This window comes from Prionailurus viverrinus, chromosome X, assembly GCF_022837055.1.
Source record: "Prionailurus viverrinus isolate Anna chromosome X, UM_Priviv_1.0, whole genome shotgun sequence".
Classification (NCBI taxonomy): Eukaryota; Metazoa; Chordata; class Mammalia; order Carnivora; family Felidae; genus Prionailurus; species Prionailurus viverrinus.
In genome coordinates, this window is record NC_062579.1 from 42,506,029 (window position 1) to 42,530,974 (window position 24,946).

Sequence of the window (24,946 nt, forward strand, 5' to 3'; positions counted from 1 at the left end):
CAGAGGAGCTGTGGGAAACAGTCAGTTCCAAGCAGTTTTATCTGCCCATGATCCTAGACCATCTACTTTCTGAGGGTGGAAGACATGTGGAGGTGCTCTGTGTGCAAGTCCAGGAGCTGGGACCACACGTGTTCTCCCACAGTCAGAGTTCTGGCAGGCGTGGCTGGAACCTCTGCAGTCTGTTTACACTGAAAGTGCTCACAGCAGATCGGAAAGGCTGCACTGGGAATATTTCTTCAGGAAGAGATGTTTTCAAGAATCATTTTGTAAAACAGAGGTCATTAACATCCTTGCTTTCTGCCTTTGCTTCTCCCCAGTTGCCATATTTTATACTTTCTTTATTGTTAGAAAATCAGTGTGGCTTATCCTGAAATCAATATTCTACATCTCTTTAATTATCTCCTACTTCCCTCCAGACAATTTGAATGAAAAAGGTTATATGAAAGAGGGACAAATGCTTTTTTATAAAACTCAACCAGAAAGACCCATTATGTTCAGGAATTGATATAGATAGAATCCTAGTTTGAATACCAATTTCAGTGAGTATACATAACTTCATGGCCCCCTTGTCTCTAGCATTTATTTAGTGAATAAGCTATAGAAGATTAATCGATTGCTGGAGACATCTGCATTGAATGAACAAACTTCCTTACTAAGAAGTGTGCAGCAAGAAAAAGTTGAGGGAAATAGGACCAGGCCAATCAGTCCATTGTTGCAAACTGCTGTTAATCTGGGAAGTGGAACCCAAGTCAATAGCAGTGAGATATCCCAATCTGTCAGGAGTGGATGGAGGGTCTCACACACAGTGATGTGTCCTCCCCCATCTTGTAGCTTTTGGCAGGAATCAAAAATTAGGAATGCGGGGCACCTGGGTGGCGCAGTCGGTTAAGCGTCCGACTTCAGCCAGGTCATGATCTCGCGGTCCGTGAGTTCGAGCTCCGCGTCAGGCTCTGGGCTGATGGCTCAGAGCCTGGAGCCTGTTTCCGATTCTGTGTCTCCCTCTCTCTCTGTCCCTCCCCCGTTCATGCTCTGTCTCTCTCTGTCCCAAAAATAAATAAACGTTGAAAAAAAATTAAAAAAAAAATTAGGAATGCAACTGTCTGCCTCAGAAATATAGGGCTTTTATAAAGCTTGATTTTAGATGCTTCCATCAGAAAACGAACCCTTTTCCTTGTGCGGTGACTTGGACAGTTCAGGAAGTTCTGTGATGTTTCCCTAGCTTTTGGGCTCACGGATGGGTGTCTTAAATCTGCAACAGTCCTAGAGTCTCAGTCATGTTCACTCAGCCTGTGCCTGCTTTCTTGGGCAGCACAGCTCTTGCTCAGGCTGAAAGAGCCCACAACAGGTGCATCAGGTTTCAGGATACAGTCAGGTCAGGGAATGAGGATCTGTGACTTCAGGGTTCCAAAGAAGCCAGAAGCTTTTCTTTGGTAACAGCACCAAGGCAAAAAACTTCAAGACTAGACAGCCTTACTTCAAATCCAAGTAACAAGCAAGGCTATCCTGATCCCCATTTATGTTGTTACTCACAGAATCCAGTTGACCCACTCAAAGCTATGCACATCTGGCTGACAAATCATGACTCTATGTGGACAAGATATCTCATCTTACAAGAGTTTGTTAAAAACTGAAGACTGCTTTTAAACCCCAAATTTTATCTCCATCTGTATATTGCCTCCCTTTTATGTTGTTTCCCTTTTTTCCACAGGCAACAATCTGAGTAAAAATCATCAGTTATAGGAACATTGTTTTTATTTTTAATATTCACAGACTTAAAATTCCAGTCTGCTCACCTGAGTCAAAACGCAAAGGAGTTGTATCCCATTATTATCTTTTTATTTTAACTTTCCCTGATAGGGATGGTTCTTTTAGCATCTAAGATATTGCAAGTAGATAACATTTTATATCAATTTTGTAATACATCCAGATGCAATAGCCATAAAACAAAAAGTTTAGGAAAAGATAAGGATGTCCCTCTCACTACTCATTTTCAACACCATACTTGAAGTCCTAGCTAACAAGAAGGGAAATTCTAGGTGCTCAGAGTGAGAAGGAAGAAATAAACTGTCTGTGTTTGTAGATATAATACAGTCTTCATAAAAAGTTAAAAGAATAAAAGAACTGGTGGAGCTGATTAGCCATTATACCAAGGTTGAGGATACAAGGTTAGTATATCAAAAATCCCATTGCTTTCTTATAGTTCCGCGATGAGGAAGTGGAATTTGGAATTAAAACCCCAATATCATTTATATTAGCACCCCAAAGAACGAAACATTAGGTGTAAGTCTAACAAAATGCATACAACATATTTATGAGGAAAATTACTGTGCTCTGATGAAAGAAATCAAAGAAGAACTAAATCAATGGAGGGATATTTCATGTCCACGGACAGGAGACTTAATATTGTTGACCTATCAGTTCTTCCCATTTTGCTCCATAGATTCAATCCATCGTAATCAAAATCCAGCAGGTTATTTTGTGGATATTGACAAAATGCTTATAAAGCTCATATGGAGAGGCAAAAGACACAGAACAGCCAACACGAAATTGAAGGAGGAGAACAAAGCTGATTGACACTACCTTACTTCAAGACTTTGTAGAAACTTAAAATAACCAAGACAGTATGATATTAGTGAAAGAATAGACCAACAGATCAATGGAACAAAAGAGAAAGCCTAGAAATAGACCTTCATAAATATAGCCAACAGATTTATGCAATAGACCAAAAACAATACAATGGAACCAAGATAGTCTTTTCAACAAGACTGGTGCTGGAATATCTGGACATCCATGTGGAAAAAAATGAATTTAAACACAGACCTTATGCCCTTCACAAAAATTAACTCAAAAAGATCGTAGACTTAAATGTAAAATACAAATCTATAAAACTGACAGAAGATAACATAGGAGAAAATCTAAATGATTTTGGAAATGGATACCACTTTTTTTGATACAAAGTAAAGGCATGATCCATGAAAGAAATAATTGATAAAGTGGACTTTATTAAAATTAAAAACCTCTGCTCTTTTTGAGACGCTGGAAAGACAAGCCTCAGACTGGGAGAAAATATTTGCAGAGACATATCTGATAAAAGATTGTTAATCAACCTTTAGAAAGAATTCTTAAAACCCAAAATATGAAAATGAACAATATGATTTAAAGATAGGCAAAGGCATCTGGGTGGCTCAGTCGGTTAAGTGTCCAACTTTGGCTGAGGTCATGATCTCACAGTTCATGAGTTCACACCCCACATCAGGCTCTCTGCTGTCAGCGCTGAGCCCACTTGGGATCCTCTGTCTCCCTCTCTCTGCCCCTCTTCTGCTCGTGTGTGTACATGTGCGCTCTCTCTCTCTCTCTCTCAAAAATAAATAAACATTTAAAAAATAGGCAAAGGCACGAACAGGCACCTCACCAAAGAAGATACGTGGATGAGAAATACACATATGAAAAGATGCTCAGCATCATATGTCACTATGAAAATACAAATTAAACAACAATGAGATATCACTACACACTGAGAGCATCAAATGCTTGTGAGGATGTGCAGCACCTGGAGCTCCCATCATTGCTGGTAGAAATGCAAAATCACATAACCACTTGGAATACAGAATAGTAGTTTCTCACAATGCCAAACATGCGTTTACCATACAATCCAGTAATCACACTCCTTAGTATTTACTCAAATTAGTTGAAAATTTATGTCTACACAAGAACCTACACACAACTGTTTATAGTAGTTTTATTTATAATTGTTCAAACTTGGAAGCAACCAATGTAGGGTTGTTGTTTTTTTTTTTTGTAGATAAATGTATAAATAAACTGTGGTACATCTAGAGAATGGAGTATTATTCAGGGCTAAAATAAATGAGCTATCAAACCATGAAAAGATACGAGGAACCTTAAACGCATCTTAGTAAGTGAAAAAGTCCATCTGAAAAGACTGCATACCGTATGATTCCTACTATGTGACCTTCTGGAAAAGGAGAAACTATGGAGATAGTAAAACATTAGGGGTTTCATGAGTTAGAAGAGAGAAGGAAGCATAGGCAGGGTGCAGAGCATCTTTTGGACAGTGAAAGAATTCTGTAAGACACTGTAATTGCACCCTTGGTATTTAGCCAAAGTAGTTGAAAAGTTATCTCCACTCAGTCGGAGACTTCACTGATGGTACAACAGGCTACAGAATAAACTATGGGTGCTAGCTCCATTCTTTTATGACATATTATTTTACCTTCATGTAAACAACTCCCCTAAGGATAAAATGAAAAGTGTGCGTGTCTTGGATGGGCAAACAAAAACAAAGCATAGAAATGGCTCCAACTCTATCCACCCCAGCACACTGGTAGCACACTGCTCAATGGGCTCTGGTGGTGGCGAGGGGGGATGGCAGTGGTCTATAGCATATGTTGGCTAATTTCTGTGGTGTAAACACTCCTGTCTTTGCTGATTTCAAGCTGCTGACTGTCTAACAACTGGTTTGCAAAATCCCTAGATGATCGTGTATCAGCTCTTGTGAATCGGGATGATGTGACTACTGCAACCACTGAGTGCTGTGAAACTAAACCAGATTGTCAGGAATCCTGGCATCTTGACCCTCCTCACTGATGTGTGACTTTCCCAAGCCTGGCGTTAATGACATCTTTCAGACCATGACTAGGCTGTTTGCATCCTCACATGTTCCCCACTGGGCAAAGCAGGAGGAGAAGGATTGGGTCTCAGGGCCTCATCCTCACAGGTGGATGGAATCCCAGGTGCTATGCTCAAGTCTCTGACCAGGGCTCAAAATTTGTCTCAGCTTCTCGCACTTCCTCCCCCTCAATTATGTACCAGCAACTGAGGCACCCAGAGCTGCAGCAGCTTGCCTGAGGTCACAGACACAGTTAGTAAGTGGTGGAGCTGGGGTTTTACTTCAGATGTGCCTTTCTTCAAAGTCAGAATCAGTGCAGACCCATCTGTGTCGCGAGGTCTTTCCCGGGGAAACAGGTACAATAAATCCAAACATTTTACTGAGTGGTGGTGGAATCCACAACAAAGGCACATTTGATTCAAGACATACTCCCTCCCTAAAGTCTGAAGTACAGGAAAGCTTCAGTTACAGTTCCTTTCTTTAACAAGGGGGACGTTATTATCCATAGAACAAGTTTTTTTTTTAATGAACTTTGAGACTTGCTTTATTTTTCTTTTAATCCCATCCCTTGGAACATAATACTAAGCATAGGTAAGTACGTAAATAAATAACGTTGGAGAAGGTGAGAGATAACAATTACCTTCATACACTCCTGGTAAGATTGGGAGGCAGGCTAGGGATATGCATCGACATTTAAATGTAAACTCTGTAAGATCCATACATTTTAATTTTAAAATGCCTTCTAACCAGGGGTGCCTGGGTGGCTCAGTCGGGTAAGCGGCTGACTTCGGCCCAGGTCATGATCTCACAGTTCGTGAGTTTGAGCCCCGCGTCGGGCTCTGTGCTGACAGCTTGGAGCCTGGAGCCTGCTTCGGATTCTGTCTCTGTCTCTGTCTCTCTCTCTCTCTCTCTCTCTCTGCCCCTCCCCAGCTCATGCTCACACTCTGTTATACTCTGTATTTGCCTCAAGTATTTGTCAATGGGCTGCAGGTTATAAAGAAATTTAATTTTACCTGCCATTTCCTTCTTGCCTTTGTTCCCCACATCACTATGGAGGGGTGATATTGGGTTTCCAGGAAACTGAGTCTATAGATTTCTGGAGGTTACGCTATTGATAAGAATGCCTTTTTCTTATAATTTACTAAGATATTGTAAACTGATGGAGACTCATGTCCTGTATGACTGTGATCTCTGTCAGTTGGCCATTTGTTTTCTTTCCTTTCCTTTGTCCTTAGGCAGCCAGAAGTGCCTGAGCAATATCACACACACACCATCTGGGGAGGGGGCTGGTTTGTATTTTGCCCTCAGCCTGCCTTATGCTCCCTCATCACTTAGACTTGGGTGGTAATAGTGCCCGTTGAAATCAGTCACACTGAAAAACCTAGGGATTCATGGGTCCTTGGTTAATACTCAAAAGAGTCTTTTGTCAGTAATGGGGAGTAAGTAGCTCTAGACTTAGTGTTGCTCCAGCTCACCAAGCAAATCATAAATGGGACATCCTAAGTGGTCAAGTTGTTTCCAAGTTATTTAATGTGTACTGAAAAGGTTATTGAATATTTATAGACATACAAAATATCCCATCCCACATTAAACAAGGTAAAACTTGCAGTCAGATGTCCAATCAAAATTCAGCAGGCATGTAAATAAGGAGGACTATATATGACCTGTAATAAGAATTAAATGAATCCATTGAAATTGATCCAGAACTGACACAAATGTTAGAAATAGCACACAAGGACATGACATAGTTATACATAAAGGTATTTCAAATGTTCAAAAAGTTATGCAAGGACATGGAAAATATTTTAGAAAACGTAAATTGAACTAGAGATGAAACTACAATGTGAAAGATATAAAAATACATTGGATGGGATTAATAGCAGATTGGGAATTGCAGTAAATAATTACTGAACTACAGGCCCTAGCAATAGAACTTATCCCAAATGAAACGCAGAGAGAAAAGATAGTAATTTAAACCATTAAGAGAGCATCAGTGAGTCTCTTATGGGACAATTTTATGCTGCCTTATAAATGTGTAAGTGGAGTTCTAAGAGGGTGGAGCAAGAGGAGGGGACAGATAAAATGTTTGAAGGAACAGTGTCCAAATGTTTTTCCAAATTTGAGTACATTATAATGTCACATATCCAAGAAGGTTAAAAAAGCCCTAAAAGCCCTAAGCACAAGTAATAAAAAAAGGAAATTACACCAAGGCACATTATAATCAAATTGTTCAAAACCAGTGATAAATAGAAAATCTTAAAAGTAGCCACAGAAGGGGCGCCTGGGCGGCTTAGTCAGTTGGGCATCCGACTTCGGCTCAAGTCATGCATGATCTCACGGTTCATGGCTTCGAGCACCACATTGGGGTCTGTGCTGACAGCTCAGAGCCTGGAGCCTGCTTCTGATTCTGTGTCTCCCTCTCTCTCTCTCTCTCTGCCCCTCCCCCGCTCATACTCTGTCTCTCTTGCTCTCAAAAATAAACAAAAATGTTTAAAAAAAATAACCACAGGAACAAGATTTGTCAATTACAGAGAAGAGTTTTTTTTTTTTCCTTGTGATGAGGGAGCATAAGGCAGGCTGAGGGCAAAATATATGATGAAATTTTGGCGTGATGGGGGGGTTCATGGGATCTGGAGCCAACGGCCAAGAAAGAATTCTTGAAGCCATCTTTGGTGCAAAAAGGTGATTTTAGTAAAGCATGGGGACAGGACCCATGGGCAGAAAGAGCTGCACTGGGGTCCTGATGGGTAACTCATTACATACCTTCAGGTTGGGAGGGGGTCAGGGATAAAGTCTAAGGAATTTTGGAAGCAAGGTTTCCAGGACCTTGAGGGGTAGCTGTTGCTAGGGAAATGCCATTTATGACTGTTTCATAAAACCTCAGTCATAAGACCCTTCAGATGTATATCAGGGGCCATAAGCTGAGAGTATGATTGCCAGCATACACCTTGGGACAGTTGAGATGGAAGGAAGTTGACTTACAGGATCCTTGAAGTTGGGATAATGTTAAGCTAAGGTTCTCTTTTGCCCCCAGCAAAGTGTCATCCTTGAGGCAGTGGAGCTCCTAGAGGGAGGTCACTCAGTCCTGTTTCAAGGATGCGTCAATGGGCCGTAGGCAGTAAGGGAATGTAATTTTTCATTTGCCTTACTTTCCCACATTACCATGGCAAGCACTTAAACCCCTCTCCTTTGTTCTTGGGTAGCCAAGGCCAGGAGTGTCCGAGGGATATCACACATATTCTACCTGGGGGTGGGGGGGGGGTGGTTGGTGGTGCCAGCCTGTATTTTGCCCTCAGCCTGCCTTATGCTCCCTCATCATATCCTCCCTGAACAATTTTGACCGTTAAATCTTTAAGGTTGCTGAAGGTGGAAGGTCTCATCTTCTGTAGCATCTTCCTGCTGAGTAGGGACATAGAGTTGTCCCTACGTATATCGGTCAATATTGGTCAGTCAGGGAACATATAGGGGAGTTACAAAAGACAGAGGCAGCTGAATCCAATTGGGCAACATGTATGAACCTCCTTGAGTAGAAAGGATCATCTGTTGGCTTGAAGTTATTGCAGTCATGGAGGTTTGGTACCAGGCAGAGAGACATGGGAGAAAACAGCAAAACATAATTAGAATAACTAGAAAGATTAGCCCAAATGGAAGTCCTTTGGTAGCTGACAAAAATCCTCCAGTCCGGGAGTTTAACGAATCATTAAAGGAAAGAGAGAGATTGTTTAAAGCGCCAATTTGAGTATTCATGTCAGTTAGAAATCCAGAAATATTTTTGTGGTAATCTGGAATGGATACACAGCAGTTTGTTTTTATGAGAGCTTAAGTTCCACCCTGTGCATCAGTTAAAACATCTAATGCCAGTCTATTTTGTAGGACTGTTTTATGCATTTGAGTTATTTTAGTATTTAACAATATAATGTTATTTTTAGAGTCATTTAAGGCCTTAACTGTGTAACAGGTGGTGTATAGCCATCACATAGACTCTGTTTTGTTCAGTAAGCAATCAGGTAATTAATAAGATGTACTTTTATGGAATCAAGAAAAATAGAGGTTAATGGTTAGAGCAAATTACAAACCTAGTGTCTACCAGTGCTGCCAGTGAGATTTTTAGATGTCAGGCTTGAAGCATCCTCAGATGAGAGTGGGAACAGGCAGCAGGAGTCAGATTGGTCTTCCTGGTTTGTAACTCCAATGTCTGTGGTGGTCCCTTTGAATGGCCCATTGTAAGAAGGAATTGTCCGTTTGAATGGCCCATTGTAAGAAGGCCCATTGTAAGAAGAAACTGGGAAAAGAGAATGAAAAAGAAAGTTGCAACCAACATAAAAGAAGTTTGAGACCTTCCACAGGTTCACAGGAATAAGAAGGCATATTAGTTTGCTCACGGATTTTCTGTAAAGGGAGTACAGGTTTTATTTAGATACAGGAGCCCATGAAGAATTCCCCTCTAACTTTACTGCAGTGGGAGTACATAATATGACCCGATAGGAGCCCTTTTATTTTGGAATTAAATCCCCTGCTGTGTTAGACTTTCCATCCTTTGAATAAACCAGGTCTTTTGGGTTTATATGTGGTGGGTTTCTAGTCATTGTCAGATCAGGTTTAGGGAGGACATGGCTTGCATATTTAGAGATTTATGAATTAACACAGCTTCAGGTGAATACTAAAGCACTATAGTCTTTATCTATTGATAGGTCTACAGTGAGAAGGTCTTTGCATACAATTGTTGGGCGAATCCATCCCATTCTCCAGTTGTTTAAATAATACACCCACGGGGTTGTTATTCCCAGAGAATAACAAGCAAGAAGATTGTCCATACCTGTGCTATTGTAACAATTTTTCTGAAGTTTACCTCAAGTTGTCTAGTTTAGGCAAACAACAAACATTTAAAGATAATCAGAACTAGAATTTAACATTCATAAAGATGTGTCATTGAAACATAGTTTTTCTCTCTAAAAACCTTCATTTCCAGAGATAGCCAAATGAAGAATAATGCATTTGTAGAACAAGTCCAGTTTTAACAAACTTGGCCTAATTATTTACATAAGTTCAGCAAGAATAGTGATTGATCATATCTTTAAAATTTTGGTTTGCTGGAACTTTTTTTAAGGAATCTAGATTGAACTTTCAGTAGCCTCTCCAGGCCAGAAGCCAAGCCAAGTACTTCCATCAGACATGCCTGCAATACCTGTAGAATGGGCAAATTCCTCTTCATGAGGTCCCCAAGATATCCTGAGTTTCCTGCATCTGACAGGAAGTGACATTCTTTACTCACCTGGTAAGGCTGCTGGGAACTCTGCAAGCAAGGCATCAGGCCAACATTTCCAAGGGGCTTTATGGCTCCATGTTTCGTAAAGTCAACCTTGGTTCCTTAGAGCTGTCTGGTCATATCTGAGTCTATGCATGTCACTCTCAAATAGGACATTCCAGTCAAAGCCTTGGCAAAACAACCAGCATTTCTGTAGCAGGATTCTTTTTTTTTTTTTTTAACGTTTATTTATTTTTGAGACAGAGAGAGACAGAGCATGAACAGGGGAGGAGCAGAGAGAGAGGGAGACACAGAATCCGAAGCAGGCTCCAGGCTCTGAGCTGTCAGCACAGAGCCTGACGCGGGGCTCGAACTCAGGAACCATGAGATCATGACCTGAGCCGAAGTCGGACGCTTAACCGACCAAGCCACCCAGGAGCCCCTGTAGCAGGATTCTTGCACAGAGAGTTGTGACACCGAGGCTTTTCTCCAGGAAGCAACTTCGCTCATGCCGGCACCACTCAGTTGGGTTCATACCCGAAGAGCTGAGCCCTGAACCACACGTGGCGTAGTTTTTTATATATTTTCTTTAAAAAATTTTTTTTAATCTGTCTTTATTTTTGAGAGAGAGAGAGAGAGAGAGAGAGAGAACGTGAGCAGGGGAGGAACAGACAGAGAAGGAGACGCAGATTCCGAAGCAGGCTCCAGGCTCAGAGCTGTCAGCATAGAGCCCGACGTGGGGCTCAAACCCACGAACTGTGTGATCATGAGCTGAAGTCGGACACCGAACCGACTGAGCCACCCAGGCGCCCCTATATATTTTCTACTTTGTCTCCCACATATGGTAACACACAAACATGCAGTCTGATTAAATGGTCTCATGTTACAAGGTCGTGAGGGATGTTGTCACATGCCTGTATAACCAGGTTGCCTTGAGGGTTTTTTTTTCTTCTTTCCTTAGGGAGGAGACTCTACCACATTCCCCGCTTTGATGCCTGGATCCCTCTATTTTGGGTCAAGGAGCATCATCTTGGTTTAGAGGTTTATATTTCCATAATACCATTACATGAGCGGCCGTCTTTTTTTTTTTTTTTTTTAAATCATGGCCTCAATGAGACTGAAGACAGTACAACCAGGGGAGCCCTAAGCAAGGTAGGATTAAGCAACCTCCCAGAATTAGGAGGATAATTTTTATGAGAGTTTTGAATCCCCCCAAAATTGAAAACCATCCTCCAAATAACTTCCCAGGGTTTTAACCGTTCCAGGTCTGGATGGGGACATGAGTAATCCTTTTCATTTGATTTGTGATCTCCTCTATGACTTTTTTCTCATTATTTATCTGTAGGCAGCAGTTGCTCAGCTTAAACTGTTTACAAACTTTTCCCTCAGAAGCAAGCAGGTAATCTAAGGCCAAGTGATTTTGATAGATAGCATTGCTCATTTTGGTTTGCTGCTTGGCTAGTAAGTGAAAAGCTCTGGCAGTTTTATTGGTTATAATTTTTATAACTGTTTGTAGTCTGATTATGTGGTTTAGCATGTAAGTGGGAGTGTGGTAGTCCCAGGACCTATCCTCTGCCCAACTGGCAGGGCCATAATATTGGGCTATATGCTGGGGAGGCCATTTATTGTCTTTTTAATTGACAATTTGTAAGGCATGCCATTTCCTTTGAGTCTCCTTGTGTCCATACACGAGGACTCCCAAATGTTTTCCTCTGGCAAGTGGGAGCAGAAAGAAACATGGACGAATACTTCCCAGCATACATGACCCTGACCAGACTACCAGACTGAGGGAAGTACTATATAGGCTGTCGCTTCATGTATCTACTATAGTCCATCTGGGGCCCGCCATTTGACGGCTGCGTTGACATTGTCTCAGGCCTCTTGGAGGTGAGAGAAGTTAGACAAGGGGTGGGAATCTGACCCAAGGTGGTCTCGGGTCCCCCACCATTGGGTTTTCTGGGCAGTTGAGTTATAAAATCTTTGGCCTAGGCATGTTAAGTTTTTAACAGAGACAACAGTGAACTTTTTCCCTGCCAGGCAAGCAGTTTTTTCCAATAATTGAACTTTTGAGGAGCCAAACCCCAGTAATAGGACTGGGGAATTTTGTTTTACTATAAGGTTTGTGGGGATCTAACTTTCTAGTCTCTCATGGCCATTGTTTTCCCATGTTGGTACCAATGAAGCATCTTATCCACAAAAGGAAGGTGAGTGCTAACAGAAACCTCTCATCACATTCCCAGGTGGCCAGGGTGGCCTCGGCCAATCCTATGACAAAGAATAGAGCAAGAATCACAATGACAGTGAGAAATAAGCTGTGACAGTACATCACAGTAAGGAAACAGATATAGAAAATAAGGGTAGTCTTGTTTTATTGGACTGTCGATTCCTCAAGCTTCTGCCCTGCGTAGATTAGTCAGCTTCTGGAGTGACTGAAGCAGGGCTGCAGTCTCCTGGAGCCTCTGGAGCTGCAGATTGCTTCTCCCATGTGGTCAGTTTGCACAGCGTTGATGGATCAGGGATGCACTCCCAGTTTCGAGATGCCAGCTTCACTCTGCTGCAGTGAATCCAGGGACCTACCTCGGTTACCTTTACTGGAGTAGGGGTGGACGACAGTGAACAGGCACTTCCAGAGGGGTTTTAGGGATTGGACATTCCATTCCTTTACCCATATAGCATCTCCTGATTTAAAGGGGTGTGCGTCTGTGGTCAGACTCACAGGTAATCGCTCCCTAGCCCAGTGGTGTAAGATGGTTAGGGTAGAGCCAGGGGTCTGCATCTGTTGCCTTAGGGTTAGATTGCTTATCTCATTTAGATGCCCCCTTATGCCCTTGATAATGGGGAGGGTGCCCGTAAAGGATTTTATAAGGGGAGAACCCCATCTGCTTCTTTAGCCACCCACTTGCAGCTGCAGTCTGCCTCCCTGAAGGTCCCTTATCTCTCCCTGCTTAATGTTAACCCTTTCCCTATTTATTTCTTCCTCTGGAATAGGGCCCCTAACTGCCATTAGGGAATAGGGACGATGACTGTACTGGCTTCTTCAAGCTGATAAGGGACGGTGTAGGGGTACGGCAGTTAGAGTCTACCCAAGGGTCTGTTAAGTGGCCCACAGTATAGTTTTACAGGAAGGCTGGCAGGCATGAGGTGGCATAAAGATTAGCGGACACAAACAGAAAAAGCACAAAGTAAGGATTATACTGACCAACAAGATGGCATCTTAAGATAATGTCCCCAATTTCCAAACCTGTCAAACAATCTAGGAGAGACTCTGACGTTGTTTACAACATATATCAGGGAATCTCTCGTAACCCAGGTGACAGAGGAGCAGGAGCAGTAAGTAATTAATGGTGGCTCTATTTTTTAAGAGGTTGGCCCTAACTTAATTAAAAAAAAATTTTTTTAAGCATGTAATGCTTGTGAGGTGTTATTTAGAGTTTTGCTGAGTATAAGCAGACAGTTTGCTTTATTCTGAGGTGTAAAACTTTTCCAAGAGTCAGGAGTTCTACTAGAGAAAGAGTCAAGGCAGCCATGTACCATTATTTAAAAAAAGATTTGGGGTGCCTGGGTGGCTCAGTCGGTTGAGTGTCCGACTTTGACTCAGGTCATGATCTCACAGCTCGTGAGTTCGAGCCCCACGTTGGGCTCTGTGCTGACAGCTCAGAGCCTGGAGTCTGCTTCAGATTCTGTGTCCCTCTCTCACTGTGCCCCTTCCTTGCTCATGCTCTGTCTCTGTCTGTCTCTCAAGAATAAATTAAAAAATTAAAAAATAAAAATAAATAAAAAAGATTTTTTTATGTTTATTTTGAAGGAGAGAGAGAGAGAGAGAGAGAGAGAGGGGGGGGAGAATTAATGGGGGAGGGGCAGAGAGAGAGAGGGAGACAAAGAATCCAAAGTGGGTTCCAGGCTCTGAGCTGTCAGCACAAAGCCCAACATGGGGCTCAAACTCACGAGCTGTGAGATCATGACCTCAGCCAAAGTCAGACCCTTAACCGACTAAGTCACCCAGGCGCCCCAGCCATTTACCACTATTAATTTCCAAATTTGTAGGTACGCCAAACCCTGGTATTATTTTATAAAGAAGAACATTTATTGCTTTTTGTGTCTTTTCTGTTTTGTAGGGGAAGGCCTTTACTCAATTAGTGAAAGTATCAACACATACCAACAGATGTTGGAATTCCTTTGACCTTGGCATATGAGTGAAACCTAATTGTCAGTCTTTCCTAGATAGCCTCCAGTTCCTTGATTGCCTGGGAGAACAAATTTGTGGTTTAGAGGATTGTTTCTAAGACATACATCATAGGCTGATACCACTTGCTGAACTGTCCTTGACAAAATTTTATTTTTTAGTAAACATCCGTTGGGCCATTTCATAAGTTTTGTCCCTCCCTAAATGAAAGGCCTTATGCTGGGGCTCCTGGGTGGCTCAGTCAGTTGAGCGTCCGACTTCGGCTCAGGTCATGATCTCACAGTCCGTGAGTTCGAGCCCCACATCGGGCTCTGTGCTGACAGCTCAGAGCCTGGAGCCTGTTTCAGATTCTGTGTCTCCATCCCTCTCTGAACCTCCCCCGTTCATGCTCTCCCTCTCTGTCTCAAAAATCAATAAAGGTTAAAAGAATTTTTTAAAGAAAGGCCTTATGCTATGTTTTAATGATCTTATACCTCTGTGAGCTTGGTAATAGTAATTGCCCTGCTCTGTTTGTAACCATTCCAAGGGCTGGAGACAGTGTCTAGAAGTCAGGCCCTAGTTTATTTTCTTGGGAGAGTAGGTGGAATTGAGTCTCCTTTAATAATTGATATAGCAGGCAAATTATTTTCCTGAACCCTGGTATCCACAGCCTACAATATCCACTAATTCCCAAAAACCTACACAATTGCTTATTTGTTCTGGAGTTAGTAGTACTATAGTCTCTAATTCAGTTATAGTGTCCTTTCCTAGCAAGGGAGTAAGGCTCTCTGGCATTATCAGGAAAGAATGAGAAAAAAATTAGTTTTTCCCATATGTATCCCAGGGACTGAGAGAAAAATTTAGCTATAAATTTTCTGGAGATGGCTCTAATAGTCATGCTGTGTTTGGATAGTTGTCCTGGAATGGAAAGGAGGACAGAAAAGGTAGCTCTGGTGTCAAGAAGCAAATCAGGGGTGCCTGGGTGGCTCAGTCGGTTGAGCGTCTGACTTTGGCTCAGGTCATGATCTCATGGTTCATGAGTTTGAGCCCCGCATCGGGCTCTGTGCTGACAGCTCGGGGCCTGGAGCCTGCTTCAGATTCTGTGGCTCCCTCTCTCTCTGCCCCATCCCCACTCATGCTCTGCCTCTCTCTGTCTTAAAAATAAATAAAATATTAAAAAAATTTTTTTTAATGGCACTTGGTGCCAGGACCTTAGGAAGTTCAGTCTCACATAGTACACATGGCCACAACTAAGGCCTCAGATTTTTTTAAGCCTCCTTTTCTGTTTTTTTTTTTATTATTATTCTCTTCATTTGATTGTAATATACCCAATCGGCGGCTTGTAAGAGCTCCTCCAGGGTCCCTTCCGGGCCAACAGCCATTTTTTGCAGTTTTCTCCAAATATCTGGGGCCAATCAAGTGACAAATTTATCTTTTAAAATCGTCTCAGCCTCAGGGGTGTTAGGGGATATAGCCATATATTTAATGTGAGCCTCGCTTAACCTTTCCAGGAAGGCCACCAAGGTTTTATTTTGTGTCTTTAAGATAGTGGCTAATTTAGCGTAATTTAAAGGTTTAACCTTAGACCTCCTGACCATATACAAAATTTCTTTCTAAAGATTTTCCTTCACAAAACTTTTACAACTTTCCTTTGCTTTTAGATTTGACCTAAGCCCCTCTCCCCACCCTCCCACCTCCGTTTTTTTCAAACAACCAGTCTCATTTAGGACAAAATTAACTTTTTTTTACCTTTAACAAAAAATCTGTTTGCATTCCCTATGTATTTTTTTATATATCTACTTTTTCTCATGCAGAGTTGCTTTCCTTATTTTCATTAGTCTTAGCTACATTTAGCAGAATTTTAACTCTTAGAAACCTTAGTCTCCAGTGAAAACTAAGTAGTAACCAATTGTGAATTATTACATCAGAATTTCTTAGATGGCAAATTTATGAATCAATTAAGCACAAAGCATATATTTCAACAGATCCAAATATCTTTAGTTTTTCTGCAACAAGTCAAAAGCACAAACCTACATCTAGTAATTAGTGCTTTAGCCTCTTATCTCATTAGATATCCAATGAATTTAATCCCAAATTATCATGCAAGCAAAAACTTTGACATTATAGGTTACCAAAGACTTTGAAAGCTATCTTAACAATTACCCATGAAAACTATGAGACAAAGTTAACCATTACTTTAAGTCATCCCTTTGCTAACAAATTGGAACAGAGATAATACGAGCTTATTTGACCTTTAGCAAATCTAGGTAGAATAAGTTTTTGTTTTCATTTAATTTGATAAACATTGTCTATCTCAAACCAACAAATTTAAATTAGTTTAAACACTGAATAGGTTTTACTCGGGTCCACTTAAGACAATTTGTTCCCCATGGTTAAGTTTTACCTGGAATGTTGGTGGGGAAATCTGAAATCAGTGGTCTTCACTGCTTGACATCTAGGGTGGGAGGAGGACCTGATGGTGCCTGAGGCATTGAGGAGCCAGGTGGTGCAGAAATAGGAGGGGCGGGGGAGGGGGCGCGGGCTGGGGCAGGGGAAGGGAAGGCAGAAGAGACAAGGTGCCAGCAGAAGGCAGAGAAAGAGAATTTCCAGTTTTAAATCTTGTCAGCTCAGACAGAGGAGCAGACTCCAGGTTTCTTTTGTTTTGTTTTCCACCAGTGGAATTGGTCAGTCAATGTCAGTTCAGAGAAGACGGAATTCCTCCCAAAGGGAGTTTTGGCAGCTGCTTGGGAATATTCCTTAATGTTCACATTCTGAGGTAGAGTAACTAGAGACAGTTGGCTCTAATTGTCATAGCCATTGACCCAGGAAATGAATGAGAGACAAGTCCCCACACACAGACATACAGGGACTCCAACCCATTTCCCTACATTCAGCACTCTGGAGTTGCGGCTTTGCTCCTCCTCCCTTGTGGAACTACTAGGGCAACTCTGGGAGGAGATCCAGATCCCCTTCTGCCTCTTAGAGGCAGGTCTGCCAAAACAAACCCAGGTTCTTACCCGTAGGATGGGCGGTGCTCTCTGAGCTGGTTCCTGGGGCTGGTTCCACTGGTGCACACGGGGTCCTCACCCCAACACGCTGGGAGGGCTAGTCTCCTGTAGATTAAGCAGTCCGCTGGAGCTAGGCAAGGTCGCCTCTCCAGGTGCTCCGGTACTCCGAGGTTCATATCCCTGGTGGCAAAGGAGGTGGAAATACACCATCTCCGAATCCCAGCCGTGAGCCCCCGAGCAATGTAGCAGGATTCTCACACAGAGAGTCATGACACCAAGGCTTTTCTTTCCAGGAAGCAACTTTATTCCTGCCGGCACTGCTCAGTTGGGTTCATACCCGAAGAACTGAGCCCTGAATGCCACATGGCATAGTTTTTTTAATACACTTCCTACTTCTTGGTCTCCCATATGTGGTAACACATAAACATTGCAGTCTAATTAAGTGGTCTCGCGTTACAAGGTCATGAGGGATGTTGTCACCTACATTTAACCAGGTTGCCTTGCCGTTTGTCTGTTTTTTTTCCTTCCCTGAGGGAGGGGACCCTATCACATTTCCAATAGTGTCCTGTTACAAGGAGAAGATTCTTATTGAACTAATGCAAACGATTTTAATTGCCATGAAAGAAAGAATACTCACTGAGGGTGTTTGAATTTCAAACGGCTTAGGTAGAGAGAAAAGTTAAACGCTTCAGTTTACAAATGAATGCTTTATGACATCTCTGTATATTATAGATATCTTAAGAGAAAGTTTCCTTAATCTGGAAGAGCAAACATTAGAGAACCAGCAGTATTTCGAACAAGAGTCACAAAAACTCTAATCTTCCTCAGTTTATTTAGTCCCATGTTCCTAATTCTTGTTCAGTTCGAATATAGCTTTTTAGTTCTGGAAATCTTTACCCATCTTAGTATTAATATTAAAGTACTAATCTTACGATTCGTCTTTAGGACAAATATCTGTATTTGCCCTAAAAGTCCTTTTTATGAATCTCCTTGAAGATGAAATATGTTTTGTGAGAGAATAAGGACAATTATAAATGACAAAATCTCAGAAATGGACATTGTTAAAGATCTGATGAGAGTTCATCATGATGCAATTAGCCAGGGAACTCAGTTATTTATGTGACACATAACACTTGAATAATCAGAATATCAAGTGAGGACCTTATACCAAAACATTAAAACTTTAGGAATTGTGTATATATTTGAGCAGTTATAATATTTACCCATGCAATACAACCTAAGGTTTACCATTATTTGACAGTGTTTTTCCAAGTAACTTAGCATACCAAATAAAAAGTCCTAATTGGTCAAAAATACTTCATTTACAATTTAAGTCTTGGGAAAGTTTGTTAAAAACTTAGAAAGTTATGAAGCACATCCTATATAGGATTACAGATCATTACAAATCTTAAAACTTTAAATTATTTGCTCAACCAAGGTGGCAATAAGAGATCCTAAAGCAAATATGTAGCATTATATAGTTGTTAGCAAAACCTAGCTCCTTTGACATTGAGAAGTTTTAACTTTAAGTAATCAAAGACCTGATAAAGAAGAACCTAAAGCTTTAGTTTTCCCGACAGACAAAAGAGAAAAAAACAAAAACAAAAACCTCTGTTTCAAAAGCAGATAACTCTTATGTTTAGTAATCATTGCTTTAGCACTCCATCATTTTTGGAAAAAACCTAGATGTCCAATGAATTTAATCTCATTTGTCATGCAAACGTTAAAGAAAACTTTAAAGTTTCAGGTTACCAAAGACTTTGAAAGCTATCTTAACAATTACCCATGAAAACTTTGAGATAGGCAAATTTAACCATTACTTTAAGTCATCTTTTTTTAATTTTATTTTTTTTTAAATTTACATCCAAATTAGTTAGCATAGAGTGCAACAATGATTTCAGGAGTAGATTCTTTAGTGCTCCTTACCCATTTAGCCCATGCCCCCCTCCCACAACCCCTCCCATAACCCTCAGTTTGTTCTCCATATTTATGAGTCTCTTCTGTTTTGTCCCCGTCCCTGTTTTTATATTATTTTTGTTTCCCCTCCCTGACGTTCATCTGTTTTGTCTCTTAAAGTCCTCATATGAGTGAAGTCATATGATTTTGTCTTTCTCTGACTGACTAATTTCACTTAGCATAATACCCTTCAGTTCCATCCACATAGTTGCAAATGGCAAGATTTCATTCTTTTTGATTGCTGAGTAATACTCAATTATATATATAATACCACATTTTCTTTATCCATTCATCCATCGATGGACATTTGGGCTCTTTCCATACTTTGGCTATTATTGATAGTGCTGCTATAAACATGGGGGTGCATGTGTCCCTTCGAAACAGCACACCTGTATCCCGTGGATAAATGCCTAGTAGTGCAATTGCTGGGTCGTAGGGTAGTTCTATTTTTAGTTTTTTGAGGAAGCTCCATACTGTTTTCCAGAGTGGCTGCACCAGCTTGCATTCCCACCAACAATGCAAAAGAGATCCTCTTTCTCCCCATCCTTGCCAACATCTGTTCTTGCCTGAGTTGTTAATGTTAGCCATTCTGACAGGTGTAAGGTGGTGTCTCATTGTGGTTTTGATTTGTATTTCCCTGATGATGAGTGATGTTGAGCATTGTTTCATGTGTCGGTTGGCCATCTGGATGTCTTCTTTGGAGAAGTGTCTATTTGTGTCTTTTGCCCATTTCTTCACTGGATTCTTTGTTTTCTGGGTGTTGAGTTTGATAAGTTCTTTGTAGATTTTGGATACTAACCCTTTACCTGATATGTCATTTGCAAATATCTTCTCCCATTCTGTCGGTTGCCTTTAGTTTTGCTGATTGTTTCCTTCTCTGTGCATGCAGAAGCTTTTTATTTTGATGAGGTCCCAGTAGTTCATTTTTGCTTTTGTTTCCCTTGCCTCCAGGGACATGTTGAGTAAGAAATTGCCGTGGGCAAGATCAAAGAGGTTTTTGCCTGCTTTCTCCTCGAGAATTTTGATGGCTTCCTGTCTTATATTGAGGTCTTTCATCCACTTTGAGTTTATTTTTGTGTATGGTGTAAGAAAGTGGTCCAGGTTCATTCTTCTGCATGTCACTGTCCAGTTTTCCCAGCACCACTTGCTGAAGAGAGATACAGTCTTTCTTTTAAAGTCTAGATTGTCTGATATAAGTATGACTACTCTGGTTTTCTTTTGTTGACCATTAGCATGATAGATGGTTCCCCATCCCCTTATTTTCAATCTGAAGGTGTCTTTAGGTCTAAGGTGGGTCTCTTGTAAACAGCATATAGATGGATCTTGTTTTCTTATCCATTCTGTTACCCTATGTCTTTTGACTGGAGCATTGAGTCCATTGACGTTTAGAATATATATATATATATATATGTATATATATATATATATATATTAAATTTATATATATATTATACATTATATATATAAGTATATTTATATATATATATATATATATTTCATCTTTTCTCCCTTCAGAGAGTCCCCCTTAAAACTCCTTGCAGGGCTGGTTTAGTAGTCACAAACTCCTTTAATTTTTGTTTGTCTGGGAAACTTTTTATCTCTCCTTCTATTTTGAATGACAGCCTTGATGGATAAGGAATTCTTGGCTGCATATTTTTCTGATTCAGTACGTGGAATATATCCTGCCTCTCCTTCCTGGCCTGCCAAGTTTCTGTGGATGGTCTGCTGCAAACCTGATCTGTCTTCCCTTGTAGGTTAGGGACTTTTTCCCCTTGCTGCTTTCATAATTCTCTCCTTGCCTGAGTATTTTGTGAATTTGACTATGACATGCCTTGTTGATGGTCAGTTTTTGTTGAAACTAATGGGGGTCGTCCTCTGTGCTTCCTGGATTTTGATGTCTGTGTCTTTCCCCAGGTTAGGAAAGTTTTCCACTATGATTTGCTCGCATCACCCTTCTACCCCTATTTCTCTCTCTTCCTCTTCTGGGACCCCTGTGATTCTGATGTTGTTCCTTTTTAATGAGCCACTGATTTCTCTAATTCTTAAATTCTTCTCTTTTGCCTGAATCTCCCTCTGTTTTTCTGCTTCGTTATTCTCTATAAGTTTGTCCTCTATATCGCTGACTCTCTGTTCTGCCTCATCCATCCTTGTCGCCCTGGCATGCATCCATGATTGCAGTTCAGTTATAGCATTTTTTTAATTTCATTCTGACTATTTTTTTACTTGTTTTATCTCTGCAGAAAGGTATTCTAATCTGTTTTCGACTCCAGCTAGTATTCTTATTATCGTGATTCTAAATTCTGTTTCAGACATCTTGCTTGTATCTGTGTTGGTTAAATCCCTGGCTGTCGTTTCTTCATGCTCTTTCTTTTGGGGTGAACTCCTTCGTTTTGTCATTTTGAAGGGAGAAAAGGAATTAATGAGGTAGAAAGATTAAAATTAAAAAAGTATTAAAATTAAAAAATTAAAAACACGCACACACAAACAAAATTGAATAAATGATGCTAGATCCTAGGTGTGTTTTGGTCTAGGTGTTGAAAGTGGTTTGACAGATTAGAGAAAAAAAAGGGGGCAGGAAGAAATCGTTTGAGAATTTAAAAAATGAATACACTGAAGTAGACTAAAATGAAACGATGGGAGTAAAATAAAATTTGAAAAAAATTACACAAAAGTAAAGAATATAGTAGAAAACAGTTAAGGAAAAATGTTTTTAATAAAAATTAAAAATAAAAATGAATTTTCCCTTTCTGTATTCAAGAAAAAGAAAGGAAAAAGAGAAAAGAGAAAGAAACAGAAGGAAATTGTTTGAAAATTTGAAAAAGTGAATACACTGACGTAGACTAAAATAAAATGATGGAAGTAAAATAGAATTTGAAAAAAATTACCCCAAAATAAAAAATATGGTAAAAAAATTAAAGAAAAATATTTTAATATAAACTGAAAGTAAAAATGAAGTTTTTCTCTCTGTATTCAAGCAAAAGGAAAGAAACGAAAAGGAGAAAAAAGAGAAAAAAAGAGGAAATCGTTTGAAAATTTGAGAGTGAATACACTGACGTAGACTAAAATAAAATGATGGAAGTAAAATAGAGTTTGAAAAAATTTACACAAACATAAAAATATGGTAAAAAATTTAAAGAAAAATATTTTTAATAAAAAATTGAAAACAAAAATGATTTTTTCTCATTCTGTATTCAAGAAAAAGAAAACAAGTGAAAAAGAGAAAAAAGAAAGAAAGAAAATTGAATAGATGGACCTGCTAACAGATTGAAATAGGACTGAAATTACTTCGTTTTCCCCTAGAAGTCAGACTATGAAGCGCTTTATAGTCCATAAACTAAGCAGGTGGTGAGACTTACGTTCTTGAAGAGCGAGGTTGGCCCAGTTGGGCGCGGCTCAGTGTAATGGCTTCGTTCTCCACTAGATGGCACTGCTAGCCTACTGGGGTGGAGTGCTGTGGCACTCGTAGGTGCGCCTGCGCACACGCAGGAGTGGTGGAAATAGTGTCACCCAGCTACCCAGACTCTAGTATCGGAACTCTGTTCTCCCCGGTCAACAACCGTGCACCCATCCTCTGTCTTCAGCTTTCATCCACTCCCCACTTTTTCACTGTCCGTGACCAAGCCCCAGGCAGTACCTCTCTCCCGAGTTATGTCTCAGTTTGGCTGTTTTCCCCGGCCCCTTACTTCTGAAGGCCTGTGGCTTTGAGCCATTCCGCCCCTCTGCAAGGCAGGTCCCACCAAGCAATGGCCAAATGTCGGCTGTACCCAGGAATGCCTGCTAGACCCTGATGCTGCCAGTGTCCCAAGACTGCGGCCAGGTGCCAGCCCGCCCCAGAAACAGTTCGCGAGATAGTGTAGCAACAGCTTTTCAGGGATTATGGAAAATCACAACACACATCTGGCACCAGCCTTCACCCTTAACGACCTTGTTCCAGCACCAGTGAATGTGGCCATTTTCTGGGGTCTGCTGGGACCAGGTGGCTTCAACAGTCTCTACCAAATGTCCTTCCAGCAGTGGAACCACTTTTTCCCGTGTGGCCCGAGGACCTCCTGGACCCCACTCTGTTTCTGGGGATTCGCCCTTCCCACCAGAGCATCGCCAGGTATCAAGCTGCAGAGTTGCAGCCTTTGCGCTCCCCTTGTTTGCAGTCTTAATGGAATTTAAACCCTCTCCTTTCTCCTTTCTCCCTTTTTAGTTTAGTCCCTGTGGCTGTTTCCAATTTTCCACTTTCTCTCCAGCTGCTTTTGAGGAGGGGTGCTTTTCCCACATCCCCCCCCCACCACGCCATCTCTGTCCTCTCTCTCTCCACCCACAAAAGCACCTCCCTGCAAGCTGTGGCTTCTCACTCCCCAAGTTCACCTCTCCGCGCCACATACCTGCTGAATTCCCTGGTTCAGGTTGTGCAGATTGTTGTGTTAATCCTCCAATCAGTTTTCTAGGTGTGCAGGATGGTTTAGTGTTGGTCTGGCTGTATTTCATGGATGTGAGACACACAAAAAACTTCCATGCTGTTCTGCCATCTTCTATATTTCCCTATATTTCCTTCTATATTTACTCTGCTCAGAAGTGAACTCTCTCCTTCCAGACCTCCTCAGACCTACTAGCAGCCTGGATGGAACCACGCCCCGGAAGTCTAAGTCATCTCTGTCAGAGGCACAGGCACCAGTTTTTTGTTCCACCAAAGTGGAATTAGGCAGTGCATGTCAGGCCAGAGAAGACAGGGAACTTCCCCAAAACAAATGGATTTTTGGCAGCTGCTTGGGAATATTCTTTAACGTCTCCTTCCCAAGGTAGACTAACCACAGTTGGTTCCAACTGTAGATGTTAACCAGGGAAATGAATGAAGGAGAAGCCCTCACATCTATTAGGAGGAGGAACAGAGAGAAAGAGTCAGCATCCCCTTTGTCAGGGATGACCTGTGTTTCCTCCAGTAACCTGGGTTCTGTTAGAAGGAGGCCTGTTTAGACAATTATCATCCGATATATCAGGAGGTAGTTTACTGGCCTGGTTACTAACCAAACACGTCTGCAAGAGGCCCCTGGGTCCGGGTAGCCGTGAAGGCCTGGACCTAAGGTAAGGTACCTCCATCCATTTTCCCTGTTTACTAAGGCCATGCAGTGTTACAGGATCAGTCCTTTCTACATTTTGCAAGCCAAATTGTTTCCAGTGGGTTAAAAAGGCATCCCAAGGGAGAATCCTTGGGGACTGAAGAGGAGTTCTCCATGCTCCTCCTAGAGAGAAAAGTAGAGAGACAGAAGGCCTATTACCCCTAGAATCCCCCCTGACTCCCAGGTGGCATCCCATGAGCAGGATATGTCAGAGGTTCCTGGTGTCAGAGTAACCTGAAGCATCCCTTGAACAAAATCACTATGACCACCGACCAGCTAAGGGCTCCTGAAGGAGGGATGCTAGCATCCCCCCCACTCTCCCTCTTCATTCTAGACTACGGATGGGTGCCTGGTGTATGAACCAAATCACCTTACCCTGAAAGCTGTGCCCTAAAAGGCTGTTCCTTGAAGAACGTGCCCTGATGGTCATGTCCTGATTACCCAGTCATTGAAGAGCATGCCGCAGAGGCCATGCTTTAGTTTCTTGAAGAACTGCCATTTTTAACCCATGGAAAACACTAGAAAAGTTTTACAAGGGGGAATTACCCAATTTTGTAATTTAAGTAGTAGTTAGTAGAGGACATTGACAGAAAGCAGCACAGATAGAAATCCATCATGAGCTAAGCGACATTCCAACACATATAGTCTTCATAGCCAACTTCCTTAGGAAATGGTCGCCAGTTGGGTTTTAATTCAATCGGGTACTGGTTTCAGCCAGCTCCCAGTGGAGTTCTAAAGGCCAGAAGTGACTAGACCAGAGATGTGGAGGGGATCATGTTAGACTAATGAGGAGGAAACCTCACACGGGCGTCTTAAGATTGGCAGCCATCCTGGTGACTC

General features: G+C 41.4%; 1 long non-coding RNA gene across 1 annotated transcript; it reads right to left on the minus strand.

Annotated features, from left to right (window-relative positions):
- Positions 1 to 7,835: 7,835 nt before the first annotated feature.
- On the minus strand, positions 7,836 to 23,403 carry LOC125157549 (uncharacterized). Its single transcript, XR_007149006.1, has 3 exons — positions 23,375 to 23,403; positions 17,052 to 17,222; positions 7,836 to 8,909 (listed from the first exon to the last, which is right to left on the minus strand). It is a non-coding gene; the product is annotated as an uncharacterized LOC125157549 (long non-coding RNA).
- Positions 23,404 to 24,946: the final 1,543 nt, after the last annotated feature.